The sequence below is a fragment of the Mus pahari genome, chromosome 2 (assembly GCF_900095145.1).
Source record: "Mus pahari chromosome 2, PAHARI_EIJ_v1.1, whole genome shotgun sequence".
NCBI lineage: Eukaryota > Metazoa > Chordata > Mammalia > Rodentia > Muridae > Mus > Mus pahari.
Genome location: NC_034591.1, coordinates 59183274 through 59195733, shown reverse-complemented (window position 1 = coordinate 59195733; position 12460 = coordinate 59183274).

Sequence of the window (12460 nt, the reverse complement as noted above, 5' to 3'; positions counted from 1 at the left end):
GAGGAGGCAGAGTAAGACACATCAGGAATCTGTCTCTCCCTGGCCGGCAGTCGCCCTGGCTCTGTCAGGTGTAATTATTTTCCAACACAGGCATGTACTAAAGGTTTACAACTTCCAACAGAAGGCCTGGGGGGAGAGGGGTAGACGGTACTTAATCCAGGTCACTTTCAGCTCTTCGCATAGTAGTAGCCAACCAGTCCTCAGGTAAAGCTCCCTGACAGGCATCTATGCATGTCCCTGGAACAACCGGCACACACCCTGCAAGGAAACAAACGAGAGCAAAACTAAAGCCATCTTCCAACAACCGAACTCGATCCTGACAGTTGCACTTCCATTCTCTGCTGTTCTGCTGATGTGATTTCCAATGTATTTAAAGGGCCAATACCTTTCTTCCCTCTCCTTTTTTTCCTGGTTTTTACCTTTTGGGAGCTACACATTAGAGACTGGTGCACTCAAAACATATCCAGGGAAAATTAGAATGGGATCATATGAGCCCAGAGAAGGGCACAGAGACAGAAAACCAGAAAGCCAGGGCCTTAAATTCACACATCTATTTGTCTGTGATACAGAGGTAGCCTACAATAGTAAACACAAAATTTAGGATCAACAGTTTAAAACAAAGCAAGCAAACATAAAAGAACAGAAACCCTAGGAAAAAAAGAGACTGCAGTTTGCAAGTGGCCACATTATTAGATCCCCGTGCCATTTTCAACAGTAACAAAACAGAAATCACAACGCATGCAGACAAACATTTGGCCCATCCCAAAAAAGGGGGAAGGGTGGCTATGGTAGAGCTCTGACCTAGCAGGTACAAAGCCCTGGGTTCAATCCCTGGGAAAAACAAAAACTAAAACCCAGTCATTGGATAGCTTTTTCTTTCTACTAGAGTCTATAGCATCAAAGAAAAAAAATAGAAATTTACCCAGAAAAAAAAACTACATAGTTAATCTACCAAATCCTTTAAAACAACTTTGTGAAAGGACTACAAGAAGATATGAATAAAGTAAAAGAAAAAAGAAAAAAGTATTAGAAGAATATTCAATACACAGGTAGTAGGGAACCCAGGAGGAATTCTCAGTACCTACCTTAAATTTTTCAAGCCAAAAGAGTTTGCATTTGTAATCCTAGTGTTACAGTATCATTGAAGTTTTCATTAATGAAAACTATTGCTATCAAACTGTCAAAAAAAGAAAATCTATCTCCTCCTTTTTGGCCTGCCAATCACCTGACCTCAGGCAGGACTGGTTCGCCTTAAGCCATGTTAAAGAGATAGGAGGATGACTGATAGGATGTTTCTATGGTGAGCTGGCTCAGTGGTTAAGAGCACTGGCTGTTCTTCTAGAGGTCCTGTGTTCAATTCCTGGCAACCACATGATGGCTCACAACTATCTGTGATGGGACCTGTTGCCCTCTTCTGAGTGTACACAATTCAAAATAAGTACATCTTTCCTTAAAAAATAAATAAATAAAAAGGAGAGAGATAGGAGGAATAATTAGCCTTTTAATGTGATAATGTACTTTTCCTTTCCAGGAAATTACCATCTAACCTCCACACACATGTCATGGTACCTACCCCTACACAGACACTAATAATGCATATTATATATAAACATGTTTTATATGTATATTCTAACCATGTGCTGTGTATGAATACTTTCTACCCCAACATGCCAATACACTAAAAGTGAGAAGATGGATAAGATATTCCACTCAAAGAGCAATTAAAAGAAGAACCCAGCTCGGTACTGCCATCACCACGGGTAAGTGGTATGTCACTTAGAGACTAAATGAGGTAAGTTGGCTTTGGTTGGTTGGTTTTGTCTTTTGTATACTAGACTATGACATAAGAAAAGAAAAAGGGAAAAACAACACAAGAAATAAAGGAATCAGGAGAAAACAGATGAATGATAATTAACTCAAATTGACACCAAAATTTACTGGCACCGGATAATACGGATGGTGGAGGACTCTTCAGTGTAATCTCATTTAAGAGTCTCTGTCAACATGTTTACTGAGCCACTAATGACATCCGTGTGCTTTGTCCTAAAAAAATACAACTTAGGCCTAAATCTCACTTTCTAAATACTATTCTTCCACAAAAGGAATCATGGATTCTGAACAAACAGTAAGTCCCAAGGGTGAACCCAAGCAAGGGACAGACACACAGCAAAGCAGCACCTCATACCCATCATGCTCAAAACAAGCTTTCTCCACATTGCAGAGGGACGGAAGAATCCTGCGAGTGTTCTAAACGACTCACTAACACAGATGTTTACTATAATGAATGAATTTACAATTATGGATCCACCCCAGTTGTTATGCTTTAATCTGGCATCTGCAAGCAGGGTAGCCAGTGAAGCTGGTGGCACCAGGCTTGGCTGGGAACCAAGCAGTAGGTAAAAAAATCTCCGTTCAAGAACAAATGAGATAGGATACCCCCACCCCCACCCCCACTCCAACAGCCGTGCAGAAAAAAAGAAAGCGAATTCTTCCTCTCTCTTGCCTTTTGTTTTATTCAAGCCTTCAACATGTTAGGTGATGACAACCACATTGAGGAGGGCAATCTGCTTTACTGAGTCAAGTAATTTGAATGTTAGTATCATCCTAAAAGACACAGATCTACCAGAAATGTTTAGCAAAATATCTAAACCCCCTGTGACCAAGTGAAGTTGACAAGACACAGGGGCTAGATGATGTGGGTCCTGCCCTCGACCTGGGGACATATAAAAAGCTGTCATGAGTCCACTTTGCTGGACAGGATCCTTCTATCTAGGCTCCTTCAACCTCTGGGTTTATCATTTTCCTCAACAAGCTCCTGTATCTGTCTGGTTTTATTCCCAGTGTTAAGTTATTCTAGTCCAATCTTATCTATACAGGGGCCTCGATGTAGGACAAGTTTGTCAATAAAGCTAATGAGAGTATCCCAATCCCTGGTGCTAAGTTCCAGCCACGTGGTCGGCTCCAGATCGTCCACGTAAACTGGATATTTCACCGGGTTAAGAAAGGCATGGCCGGAGCTGGAGTTCTTCTGGAAAATAATCACTTGATCGTCCTCTTGCCTTGGTCTTATGAATCCTGCGTCACACAACCGGCAAGGGCAGCAGGGAAGATAGTAACGTTCAGCAATCTCATTCGGAGATCACACAGTGGGCAGGCCCTCCAGCTCTTCTCTGACCACAGGCTCCATCTTGCCACATTGCCAACCCGTCACTAGTACTGTCTTCATCAAAACAGAGGAGACCAAGGGCTGCATAGGAAACCAGAACAGGAAGGACTGATTTCAGACCATTTATTCAACTGTGACAACCCTGAAATGTCATTTACTCTTAACGGATCTACAAAGAGTAAGTAGTTTTATATTTTAAAAAAAAAAAAAAGTCAGGAATTCAAATCGAAGCATCTCAAATGGCGTGACTATTCTCTCGCTACAAGCTAAGCGTCTGAGAAAGCATAGTAAAATAACTGAAAACAATACTCTGGGTTGTGTTTTCTGATTATTATGCTGAGGGAACCCCCAAAAGAGTTAAAAGCAGACTTGTCGCAAGGTTTCACCGCTGAGCAACCACTTTGATCAACAGGAACAGGCTAAGCCAACCCAGACCTGGCCGTCCCCTTCCCTGTAGCACTGGCTCCCAGGCCGTCTGGGTGGGCGACCTCCGGGCAGGCAACCTCCAGGATGGGTCAAGCTCTATTTGCACCCAGGCTGCTGCAAGTACAGTCAGAACTTGTTCCCGCAAAGCCGTACTTTCCAAAAGAGTGCCTCCAGCTGCTTTGTATTAGTTTGCCTAGAGCAAAAGGCGAGTGTACACTCTGTTCTTTGCTCTGAGTTTGTGTCAACTGATAGGACAAGGGAAATCACAGGCGGCAGTAGCCTTTCTACTCTGAGTGTGGTCTACAGAGCCCCTGGGACCTCATTAGAAACGCAGGTCCAACCTAGACCTTCAGAAGCAGAATCCACACTCACAGAGCCCCCAGATGCTCTGCTTACCACAAGAGACCTACAAACCCTAGGGTTTATAGTAACTTGCAGTGTCTTCCAAGGTCACAAGTGCACCAAGGATCCAAACGCTTTACTGATAAAGCTTATTATTCTCCCTTCTTGGAAACAGTCTCTGTTGTGTCTCACTAACCCCTCTGCTATACCTCAGCCGACTCTTGCTCATCCCTTTATGTCCGGATCATATAGAAGCCTCCCTGGTACCCAAGACAAAACTCATTGTCCCTCCTCCCTGCTCCCTTCACGCGTCTTGTCCAGTATTAGACAGTTTTTCTATCATAGAATGTGCTCATGAAAGTGAGTTATTCAGGGCTGGAGAGATGGCTCAGTGGTTAAGAGCACTGGCTGCTTGCTCTTCCAGAGGTCCTGAGTTCAATTCCCAGCATGGTGGCTCACAACCATCTGTAATGGGATCCGATGACCTCTTCTGGTGTCTCTGAATGATAACTACAGTGTACTCACATAAATGAAATAAATAAATCTTTTTAAAAATGGCGAAAAATAAAAAGGAGTTAGTCAAGGACTAAAGTGTCTTATTTTTCTCAATCCCTAGCAACTAACTCAGAAGAGGCTCAACAAATGTTACAGGAAAACTACCCTTGGCTCCTTTCTCCAACTGATTCTGAGTAATGCAGGAGTAAGTCTTATCCATGGGAAGATATTTACATTTTAACCTATCCTTGAAAAGCTGTTCCTATACTTTTAATATCATCTTAATTGATGCAGAAAAGTTTTTACATATTCCGGAGCATGTGTTGTTTTGATACACTGTATATATTATATAATGTCCAAATTAAGGTCTGTATATCCAATTACTGTTATCATTGTTGGAGAGAGACAGAGACGGAGATGAGACAAAGTCAGAGACAGAGAACCTGGCCCAGACTAAGTGTATCTTACCCTAAGCCCTGAAACACTGGCTGTTTCTACATGATTAAGCATTTCACAATTCTTTTTTCAGACAAGATCTCACTATATAGACCTGGCTTCTATGCCTGGCCTCTTTTACCTTTTTCAAATAGCTCTCCATGTTGCTGAAGAGCTAAAGCCAGTCCTTAGGGTTGTTTTGGTTTTTTTGTTTTTTGTTTTCTTTTTGAAACACACAGTACATTATTGTTATGTGAAGTCACCTTACTTATTGTTATATTTTTTCCATATGCTAGTTTACAGGCATGACTCAAAACATTTCCACTGGCCTGGAAACAGTCTCCGAGCCGACGTTTCGATGGGATAATTATTTCTGCCTCTCTCCTGACACACACTCTTCTCCCAGCATAACAATCCTTGGCAGATTAAAAAAAAATCCATTTTATAAGCTTATGTTTTAGGAAGGATTATGACATCTATTCGTTGACATTAAGCCTTTCTTGGTACCTCCAATACTTTCCTGTATATACACAAATGATATAACTAAATCAGCAGTGAGAAAAGATGAGAAAATGGTTAAAAGAAGCGAAGTAAAAAGGAAAGGTAGTGATCCAGGAGTCTCAATAACTAGTAGCTCTGTTCCTTGAGTCAACACACCAGAAAGCACGAGGTTAGAAGAGCACTCAGTAGAGCTGGCATAACCCCTCAGGTTAACAATGAACTCTTGAGAGACTGTGATCATGTACCAACCTGCATGAGAGAACACAGCCAGAGATGATCTCTGCTAAGACCCAAGGGTGGCAATCATGGCTCTGTGCTTGTCAGCAGAGCACAGCTGTGAGCCACTCTTGGGCCACAAGGAGCATTCAAATGGAGCACAGACCAACCCAAAAGAGTACATTGTTCACAATTTTTCTGAGTGTATGGCTATGGCATTGGCCACTAACAGAAGCCATTCCAGTCAAGCTTTTGCCATCTGAAGTGACCCTTGTGACATTTACCAGTAAGCTAAGGATGGGTGTTCTTTGACTCGGGGATTCCACAGCTAAACCAGAGAAATAATGAAAAACACAAAAACGTCAAACAAGGTGTTCCTTTTTTTTCACTAGGAAAAGGAATCAATCTACATGCTGATGAATAGGAAGATTATTAAATAAGTTGTATTATATTCAGACCCTAGATGTGAGAAAAAAAGATTTAAAAAATGAGGAAGTATATTGCCATGCACACATGCATATGAGAAAATATCAACTATAGTATCCTAGAGCTTGGAAAGGTCACAAATTTGAGGCCATCTATATAGCAGATGTTCTCTTAAAAAAAAAAAAAAAGACAATGACAGTATTTTAAAAGTAGAGTAGCTGGGGCTGGCAAGATGACTCAGGTAAAGGTATTTCCTCCCTCCTGATAATCTGAGTCGATTCCCTGAACCCCACAAGTAAGAAGAGAGCCAACTTCATCAAGTCGCCCGGTGACCTCCACATGTGCACCCTGACGTGTATACACACACACACACACACACACACACACACACACACACACAAATAACTAATGTAATAAAATTTTAAATCAAGTACCATGTGTGGTCTATTGTAGGAGTGCATGAACCTACTAAAATTTCTGCATAGAGCCTTTAATACTGGCACTCAGAAGGCAGAGGCAGGCTGAGTTCTGGTCTATGGAGAGTTCCAGGACAACCAGAGCTAGACAGAAAAACCCTGTCTTCAAAAAAAAAAAAAATCTGTATATAAACACATATTTAGTTTTATTAATTAAACATATATTAGCTAAAATATAATTATATATATTATATATTATAAAATAAATATGTATAGATATATTATAAATATAAAAATAATGTAATATAAACATATATTAAACAAATCTATACTTACCTTTACATTTGCACAGCAAAAATTTAGAAGGTTACTTATTAAAGTGCTCCATCTGATAATGTGTAAGGACAAGATTTTTACTTTTTTTTTTCACACAAAGTGGTGTTTCTTTCCCCTCCCTCAACTCCCCCCAGACCCAGGGCTCATTCTGTTGCTGGACTTGTCTTGAGTTCCTGGACTCCGAGCATCCTCTATCCTCAGCATCCCAAGGCTAGGGCACCACCAGACCATGCTTAAAAAAGACACAAAGTCACATTTGTTCCCTTTTACTAGACAATTGCTTTGATGTTATTAAATTTTATTTAACAAATGTAAATGTTGTTATTTAACAAATGTTCAGAGAAACATGACTATTTGAAACAAATGTTACAAAATTACTGTATAATCTTTGCCCAGAAACCCCGAAAGATTAAAAAGTTCAAAACCTCTGGCCCTCTGCACACATGTTGAAAGGGTAAGAGGAAGAGGGGAGGGATAATGTAAATTGTAAAACTTTTTGAAGGTAAAGAAAAAAATATGATATTCCTTAGCCCCTAAATATTTTTCATTCTCTAAACCAACGAAATTCTATAACCATAATAAAATTACCAAATCATCCTGGTGGTCACATTATTGATACTGTTTAAATCCTGTTAGTTAAAGTCATATCTAAGTTTTTTTTCAATTGCCACAATAATGACTTGTCGTTGTTTTGTTTGTTCAGATCCTGGCTCCACAGCCTAAACTGTCTTGGAGTTCACAGTCCTCCAGCCTCAGCCCATTAACTCTTGGGATCACAGGTTTACATCACCAGGCCCAGCCAATCATGAGTTTTACAGGAAAGGAAGGCCCAGATGATGAACTGAACTCACTTGTCCTACCTCGATGCCCTCCTTAAATTTAAGCCGCTCCTCGGGCTTTCCTCGTTATTTCATGAGCTCTGCATCTGCCTCCCAAGTCCTGAGATCAGAGGCCTGGCTATGTTATCCTGTAGGAGAAAGAGTCTTTCTGATCAGTACAGTCTGGTTCTTCTGCAGCAGGCTGCTCACTCTGGAACTGTCCGGTGTTTCCTCGTGACTCCAGTCCACTTGCCGCCTGTGCAGCCTCTGCAGGCTTTCCACTCTGAAGTATGCTATGTTCCATTTCAGCTGAATACATTTGTGCCTGGCACTACTGGAGGCCAGAAGAGGGAGTCAGATCCCTTGGGAACGGAGTTGCAAGCAGTTGTGAGCTGGCAGGTGGTTGCTGGGAAGTGATGCTGGGTCCTCTGAAGAGTGTCCTTAACCTGCTCTTAACCGCTGAGCCATTTCTCTATTCCCTGGAGCAATTTTTTTTTTAAGATTTAATTATTATTATATCTAAGTACACTGTAGTTGTCTTTAGACACACCAGAAGAGGGCATCAGATCTCATTATGGGTGGTTGTGAGCCACCATGTGGTTGCTGGGATTTGAACTCAGGACCTTCAGAAGAGCAGTCAGTGCTCTTAACTGCTGAACCATCTCTCCAGCCCCCCACCCCCACCCTGGAGCAATTTTTAAAAGGTGGATTCTTTTTTATTCCTTCCCAAATCCCCAAAGATACTGTTGAAAAATACTGGGCAGTGTCACAGGACTTCAGATTTAAAGATACTGATTTTTCCCCCTTCCCTCCTTCTCCCTCTTGCTCCAGCCTGGCTCTCTCCGGCCCAAAGGTTTTTTGTTTTTTGTTTTTTTGTTTTTAATTTGTTTCTCATTACAGATAGTTGTGAGCCACAATGTGGTTGCTGGGATTTGAACTCATGACCTCCAGAAGAGCAGTCAGTGCTCTTAGCCACTGAACCATCTCACCAGCCCAAAGATACTGACTTTTAATTAGTAGATTTCTAATTTATATATTTAGCGATTTCCTTATTAAGTGTAAATTTCAGAGGACTGTTTAAAACTTTAACTTTTGTTATCATTTTCGTTTTTTTACTTCACTCAGTTTATATATTTTCCTGTAATTAGGGTACTTTCCACCAGGTGGCAGTACTGTCCCGGTCATAGTAATCTGCCCAGCAAAAAAATTCCCTTACCAAAGGGTGTTCCAGAACACGGGTGTGGCTCACATCACCTGGCAGGTGAGAAGTCCTAGCTTTGGTCCCCAGAACTGCCAAAAAGAAAAGGACAGTATAGCCAGGCACTCAGGATGCAGGGACAGACAGCTCTCTAAGTCCCCAGCTAGTTTGGTCTACATACCAAGTTCCAGACCTGCCCGGCCTATATATAGTATTTCTTTTTCTTTTTTGATGTGTACTAATATGTAAGTACATTTCTGAACGGAACTGGATATGATATATACTTCCAAAAAAAAAGCTTGTTCTAATCTTCATTGTAGGGCCAGCAGGGTCCAAGGCTTGCTCACCAGCAAGCAGCTTTTCATCAGCGCCTAGGAACTACACACCTTAAACTACACCCCAAGATCAAAGCTTAACTGGAGGCCACCCCAGTTAGATCAAGTCTGACTGTTGGCAGGCTTGCAGCTGGAGGATGAGGCTACCGTAGGCCGACGTGTGCACAGGAGGTCCTGACCACTCTGCTAGTGACTGGCTGGGTCCCCTGACCCAGGCTGGAAAAGTGAGAAACTTCCGAGTCACACTGATGTTATCTATCTTCCCGGCATTCCTAATCTTCTAGGAATTTCAGGGCTGCCTCGACCGCCTTGAAATGTTAGCTCGTATGAATGAAGGAGGCAAGAAATGCTATGTCCGGTCGGCCGCTTGCAACTGCAGACTTTAAAAATCCAAGCTGGAAAACAGGAGAAACTTAGAGACTTAGCTAAAACCCCACGCCGTGGCTGACCAGTCTGGCGTGCCAGCAGCTAAGTATTTTACCCTCAGTCCCTTCGGGTGCAGATCAGACCGGAGTTACATAGGACTCTTGACAAACATGCTCTAACAGGCACATGTGTGGACTTGTGAAATCTGTGGTCACTTCCTAAGGCCGGGCTCACAAAGCCAGTTCTTAACAAACCGAGTGGTTCCTCTTAGTCATGACGCCTGCATTTCGCATAGGTTCCAGAGCGAGGTTTATGCTGGGAGCTGCTGAGCCAGTCATTTAGGCTTTTTCTAAGGGAGAATGATCATGAAGACATATCATAAGTGGAACTGAAAAGCAAATGAATGTATCACTGACAAAAATACTTAAATAATTTAAATTGGCCAAAAAAAAAAAAAAAACAGCAAGCCAGCCACTGTGTCTGCTTCATGGCTAGCTGACTGTACCCTGGGGCTCACATTTTCCACCTAAGGAGCTGCTTCTGGTTATCACAGGAAAGGCATTCCCAGGCAGCTCTCCCCTACAGTTTAGCTCCTCTGGCCTCACACCCAATGTGTGTTTACCCAGTGTCTCCCTGTCTCTGTGTGGTTGGTGTGTGTGTGTGTTTGGGGGATGGGGGGAGCGTGTGTCAAAGCCAGGACCTCTACCACTGAGTTATGTGTTCGGGCCTCTTGTGCTGTATTATACTTTAGTTTCTGTTGCTTTCCCTACAAAAGGAGCGACAGAGCCTCTTACAACCAACGCCAAGCAGTCATATACCATCAGTCCTTAAATCCACGGATATCTTAGTCTCCACTAGAAACTCAGAAAGAAAAACAAGAGGAAGAAAAGGAGCACAGAGGACTTGGGGTGAAAGGTCATTTGTCTGGGGAGGAGGATTCCCCAGTAACACCCCACCCCCTCCCCCCTGGTTTTCTTGACAACATCTCATCCTGCTGTCAGCAGACAGATGCTCAAGCACTCCTGCTGAGGTTTGCAGTCCAACTGGTTCCTAACAGGCAGCAGTTTTAACGACAAGAATCTTTACCTTTGCCTTCCAGACCCAGTAAGAGATAAGTCTGTGTGGCTGCAGGTTCCCCAGCCAGCTGCCTCTAACTCCTGCCCTCCAGAGACTAAGGCAGGAAGGTCCCCAAGTCACTAGTCCAGCCTGGCCTGGACATACAACGTGAGACTCTGTCTATTCGATTTAATTTAAAAACCAAAAGTTAAATATACACATACCAAAAAAAGAAAAAAAGAAAGAAAAGAAAAGAAAATAGAAGGCTTTATTGAATCTTGTCAAGTGGAGATAATGTTCTGAAGTTAGAAGTAAGTTTTGAAAAGGGAGCTGATGGGCACTGGAGCGATGGCTCAGCAATGAACAGCACTCACTGCTCTTGCAGAGAGCCCAGACCCAGTTCCTGTACAGACATAGTCGCTCACAAGCATCTGTGACTCAAGTCTGGAACCCTTTTCTGGCTTCCACGGGTCTAGACACACAAAACGATCATACACATAAACGTTTTAAATATAAAAAAGTAACCAGGCATGGTGGCCCATACCTTTAATCCTAGCTCAGAAGGCAGATCTCTGAATTCAAGGCCAGCCTGATCTAAATAACAAGTTCCAGGGCTACACAGAGAAACCCTGTCTCAAAAACAAAAAACAAACAAACAAAAAAACAAAAAACAAAAAAAACCTATATATATGTATGTCTGTGTGTCTGTGTGTGTGTACATATATGTACGATGTATATATGTATATGTATGTGTGTGTGTCTCTGTGTGTGTACATATACATACGATGTATGTGTGTATATGTATGTGTGTGTGTATTGGCTCACTATCATCTATAACTTCAGTTCCAGGGGATTCAAAGCCTTCTGCTGACCTCTATGGGTTCTAGGCACACATAAACATGTTGGTGAAACATTCCTAGACATAAAAAAATAATTCTTTAAAAACATGAAAAGGAACTGAAGGTATAGTTCAGTGGTAGAGCATGTTTTTAGTATGCAGAAGACCCTAAGTTCCATTCCCAACACCATTTTTTTTAAAGTAATTGAAACAAACAAACGAACAAAAACCAAAAAACAAACAAACAAAACAGCCAGGCATGGATGGCAACGCATGGTCAGAAAGCAGGGAGATTTTGAGCTCAAGTCTTGCCTGCAAAGCAAAATTTTTGTCTCCAAATGAGGTGGGGGCAGATATGGAGCAAAAGGGCTGTGGCTGCAGTTCAACAGCAGAGTACTGGCCCAGCACGCTTGCAAGGCTCTGGGCTAGATCCAAGGAAAGAGGAAAAGAGGGGGAGGGGGAGGGAAAAAGAATAGAGGAAGAGGGGGGAGGGGAGAGAGGAAGAAACGAAGGGAGGAAACTAGAAAGGAAGGAATAGCTTAAGTACATAGAGATTTAAGTTTCTATCACTAAAAAGATACAGAGAAGTTTGCCATATAAATAATCTTTTGATGATTGAGTCAAAGACACCTACATTTTCATGGGGCAACAGGCAAGATGAGGAATGCAAATACAGTTAAACAATAAACATCTGGTAAAGTGAACAACTTCATTAAGAATTAGAAAACTAAAGACGAAAGCTGGAAATATATTAAACTCTGCCTACTTGCCAATTTACTAAAAGATGTGCTGAAATGTGGGTTTCTCAGCTAGCGTGGAGTTAGAGTGTCCTTTCACACACTGCTGGTGGCTGGGAGCAAAGCCTGTCAGGACCGACCATTATGACTGGCTGTTTGACCATGTATTCAAAGGGACTTCGGAACAGTCCCACTTTCTTACCTGTCCTTCCCGTTTCAGTAATCTGTGCTAAAGAAATGACCTAAACTATTTACAAATACTTTGACATGAAGATACTCAATACAACCTATTCTGTGTAAGTGAAAAATGACACATTAACTTAGCATTTAATAATAGAGATCTATCTGGACAA